This window comes from Salvelinus sp. IW2-2015, unplaced genomic scaffold (genome assembly GCF_002910315.2).
Source record: "Salvelinus sp. IW2-2015 unplaced genomic scaffold, ASM291031v2 Un_scaffold10597, whole genome shotgun sequence".
Classification (NCBI taxonomy): domain Eukaryota; kingdom Metazoa; phylum Chordata; class Actinopteri; order Salmoniformes; family Salmonidae; genus Salvelinus; species Salvelinus sp. IW2-2015.
In genome coordinates this window covers 1-4,567 of record NW_019951855.1, presented here as the reverse complement: position 1 = coordinate 4,567, position 4,567 = coordinate 1, and the positions used below count along the sequence as shown (strand labels likewise).

Here is a 4,567-nt window from a genome sequence, read left to right as displayed (position 1 = left end):
GAGAGGGTAGGACTCACACAGAGGGGGGGAGACGGGAGAGGGGGAGACTCACAGAGGAGGAGACGGGAGAGGGGGAGAGCGGGAGAGGGTAGGACTCACACAGAGGGAGAGGGGAGAAACGGGCCAGAGGGGAGACTTCCACACGAGGGGAGACGGAAGGTAAGGAGACACCAGGGGTAGCGGAGCTTCCGAGGGAGATGGGGCATGGGAGATAGTAAGATCACACAGAGGGAGAGATGGAGACTGGGAGAGGGAGCAGGGAAGGGATTGAAGACGGTAGACCCCGGGAGAGGGAACGGGGGGGGGTGAAGGACCACACAGAGGGAGAGATGGAGACGGGAGAGGAGCGGGAGGGGTGATCACAGAGGGGTGGAGACGGAGAGGAGGGGTAAGAGGGGCTACACAGAGGGAGGGACGGAGAGGGAGGGAGGGATAGGTGAGACTACAGGTGATGGAGGGGAGAGGGACAAGGGGATGAAAGGATGAGCGTGAGGGAGGAGAGGGGAGAGAGGTGAGAGGGCAGGAGGATTGAGCGTGAGGAGGGAAGGAGAGGGGGGAGATTGAGCGTGAGGAGGGAAGGGAGGGGGAGATTCGAAGCGTGAAGGCAGGGGAAGGAGAGGGGGAGATTGAGCGTGAGGAGGGAAATGGAGAGGGGGAGATTGAGCGTGAGGAGGGGAAATGGAAAGAAGGGGGGGAAAAGAAAATTTTGATGCGTGGGGAGGGAGGAGGGAATGAGGAGAGGGAGGAGAATGAGCGTGTGGAGGGAAGGAGAGGGGGAGATTGGGCTGTGTCGCCTGAGGGGATTGACCAAAAAGAGCTGGTGAATTCCACCAGTTCTGGCCTTCAATGAAGTCTCTGATAGCATGTCCTGTCTCTGTGGATGAGGGCGGTAGGCAGGAAATAAAGACAGCCTGGTGGCTGGAGGGAGAGGAGGCGAGGGGACGGAGGAGGGCGGAGAGAAGGGGGAGAGGAGGGGGCGAGGAGAGGGGAGGATAGGGGAAATAGTGTTTAATATTTCTCTATGTTTTCAGACTTGAACTCTGTCTAGTCTTTAATTTTGAAGTTCTGCTTTTAAATTCACTGTGTTGATAATCGTGTGTGTGTGTGTGTGGTGTGTGTTGTGTTTGGGTGGTGTTGTTTTGTGTGCAGAGGGATGAAGAGACGTGGTGATGGATGACCTGATGGTGGATGGTTCAATCCTATCAGAAAAAGCAGTGTCATGGAGGAGAGAGTCTGAAACTGGTCTACATAGTGAGTCTCACACACCACCACAACACAACACACACAGAATCCACACACACACACAGCCATGCAGACACACCCAGACAGAACCACAAAATTATACACAACAGCAGATTGTTCTTGTCCTCTAAACATTTTGTGTGCGCTTAGTGGGTTCGTGGGCTGGGCGTGTGTGTGCAGAGCGAAGACACAGGACTTAGAGGAACAGCAGCCCAGTGTAAGCAGGAGCTGAAGGAGACTCATGCGACAAACCTGGTGAGTAGAGAGAGTGGGGTGTGTCTGGGGACAACACCTGGGTGAGGGCGAGGGTGGGGTGGTGTTGGGTAGCGTGTGGGGATGGGGGGGTGGGACAACCTGGGAACGTGTTGGGACGAGTGGTAGGAGAGAGTGGGGGTGTGTTGGGGACAAACCTGTGTGAGGCAGAGAGAGTGGGGGTGTGTGTTGGGGACAAACCTGGTGAGGAGAGAGAGTGGGGGGTGTGTTGGGGACAAACTGGTGAGGAGAGAGAGTGGGGGTGTGTGTTGGGGACAACCTGTGAGGAGAGAGAGTGGGGTGTGTTTTGGGCGACAAACTGGTGGGAGGAGAGTGGGGGGTTTGGACACTGTAGGAGAGGCAGGGGTGTTGTTTGGGACAAACCTGGTACAGGAGAGAGACGTGGGGTGTGTGGGAAACTGTTGAGGAGAAGTCGGGTTTGGACAATGGTGAAGAAGTGGGGGTTGGGACAAATGGTGAGAAGGGATGGGGTGTGTTACAAACCGTGAGAAGAGGGGGCACCTGTAGAGGGTATCGTAACTCTTGTTAGTTGTACACTGTGTATAGATTATTGTAGTAAAATGACGTGTGTTAATGTGCAGCAGCGGCTGAAGACGTCGTGGGACCGCGTAGAGAAGAGGAGTTGATGGTCAAGCTGTGATTATCGTCAATGGACAGGAACGCATTCATAGAAGGATGGACGATGACAGACCTCAGGTAGGAGAGAGAAGGGGGATGACAGACTCAGGTAGGAGAGCGAGAGGCGGGGATAACAGACTCAGGTAGGAGAGAAGAGAGGGGATGACAGACTTCAGGTAGGAGGACAGAGGGGGGGATGACAGACTCAGGTAGGAGAGAGAGGGGGATGACAGACTGCAGGTTAGGAGAGAGAGAGGGGGATGACAGATCTCAGGTAGGAGGGAGAGGGGGGAGGCCAGACTCAGGTAGGAGAGGAGGGGGGAATGACACGACCAGGTAGGACGAGAGGGGGGGATAACGAATTTCAGGTAGGAGGGAAGAGGGGGGGATAACAGACTCAGGTAGGAGGGAAGGGGGATGACATGACCTCAGGTAGGAGGAGAGAGAGAGGGGATGACCGACTTCAGGTAAGAGAGAGAGGGGGGATGACAGACTCAGGTAGGAGAGAGGGGGGGAGACGAAGACCCAGGTACGGAGAGAGAGGGGGGGATGACAGACCTCAGGTAGGAGAGAGAGGGGGGATGACAGACCTCAGGTTCGGCAGAACGAGCCCACCTATTTATTGTTCCAGGGGGATGACAGACCTCCAGGTTAGGAGAGCAGGCAGCGCGGCGTGCATGACAGACTCCTCAGGGTAGGAGAAGCAGGGGGGACTGACAGACTCAGGTAGGAGAGAGAGGGGGATGACAGACTCAGGTACGAGAAGAGAGGGGGGATGAGAGACTCAGGTAAGGAGAGGAGAAGGATGACAGCACTCCAGTAGGCAGAGAGAGAGGGTGACCTGAACAGATCCAGACTTCCGGTAGGAAGAGAAGAGGGGGGTGATGGACTAAGACTGTTCCAAAGTGTAGGCGGAAGGAGGCGGGGAGATGACAGGACTCAGCTCGGTAGGCCTCCAAGAAGAAGAGTGAGGGAATGACAGTCAGACTCAGTAGTTCGCAGAGAGAGTACAGCATCGGTCTCGTGGCCTAAATGAGACAGAACACTGAGGCTTCAGATTCAATTCGTTACGGCTGACAGAGCCCAGTCCCGGACAGACGCAGGGAGAGTGGGAGGTCTGTGGTCAGTGCGTATTGGCGGTGTCGCCCGCTGCGGGCGGGCCCTCTCCCGTCTCCCCCTCTCCCGTCTCCCCCTCTCCCTCTGTGTGAGTCCTACCCTCTTCACAGGCACGTAGTTGTTTCTCCAGGTCCACTCCTTTCCTCTCCAACTCATTAACACTGTCCTCTATCTCCTGAAGCTCTCTGAGGATCTCTTCCTTCGGGATGTAGTCCGGTTTACCCTGCACACACACACACACATCTAAACACCCAGGTACTAACATCCCTCATCGCGTCTCCATGTTTTAACGTGTTAAACCTACTGGTTTAGGTGTCTTGGTGTCTGTGTTGGAGCCGTTAGCTGTCGTTGAGCTCTTCCCTGTCAGGACGCCTGCTAGAGGAAACGCAGCAGAACACTGGGTTTTATGGGGAGCTGGGGAAGTGGGTTTATGTCTGTCTGTGTGTGTGTGTGTGTGTGTGTGTCTCACCCCATGTCCCAGGGCCGGTGTTCAGCGGGCTGGGTGAGGAGGCGTCTGGAGGGCTGGAGGGGCCCAGAGTAGACCCAGCAGGGACTGAAGCCTGGGGGTTTCCTGATCCGCCGGCCCAGGGCCGAGGCAGGGTTTCAGCCTTCTGAATGTCAGGGTGGAGGGGAGAGGAGTCTTTAGGTCCTACAGGCCTGGCGAGAGAGAGGAGGAGAGAGAAGGGGGAGGAGGAGGAGACAGATGGTGGTGGATTAGAGAGAAGAACAGAGGAAGAGGWGGGAGAGGAAGAACAGAGATGTATAACAAGGTCTGTCTCTTCCTTTCCTCCCTGAATGCAATCTAACCTCTCATTTTCTCACAATTCGTTTTTTCCTTCACCAGTCTCTCTCTCACCTTTCGTACGTTCTGAGAGTCTGAGGATAAGTAGGACTGAGGAGGAGGAGGAAGAGGAAGAAGAGGAGGATGAGGAAGAACGGTCATCTGAGGCCAGGGGGTGGGACTCTGAGCATCGACTTCATGTTGCACTAGGGGACGGCTTTATCCCCGACACACCGCAGGTCTGATGTGGGCGAGGAGGGAGGGGAGGGTCTTTGATCTCCGGTGGACCATCAAAACAGAGCGGCTTGGAGCGGCATGTACCAGCCGCCTGCAGAACGAATGAACGGATGAGGGATGGAAAGATGAACGGATGAATCCACGAGTACAGGTAATATGACCTCACGCCCAGGTGACCCGTCTACAGCGGCTGGGACCTCACGCACAGGTGACCCTTCTACAGCGGCTGGGACCTCACGCCCAGGTGACCCTTCTACAGCGGCTGGGACCTCACGCCCAGGTGACCCTTCTACAGCGGCT

The 4,567-nt window shown here is 56.0% G+C and overlaps 1 long non-coding RNA gene across 1 annotated transcript; it reads right to left on the bottom strand.

The window, feature by feature from the left end:
- Positions 1 to 3,343: 3,343 nt before the first annotated feature.
- Positions 3,344 to 4,553, bottom strand: LOC112079966 (uncharacterized). Its single transcript, XR_002896092.2, has 4 exons — positions 4,106 to 4,553; positions 3,719 to 3,906; positions 3,554 to 3,624; positions 3,344 to 3,472 (listed from the first exon to the last, which is right to left on the bottom strand). It is a non-coding gene; the product is annotated as an uncharacterized lncRNA (long non-coding RNA).
- Between the last annotated feature and the right edge of the window lie 14 nt (positions 4,554 to 4,567).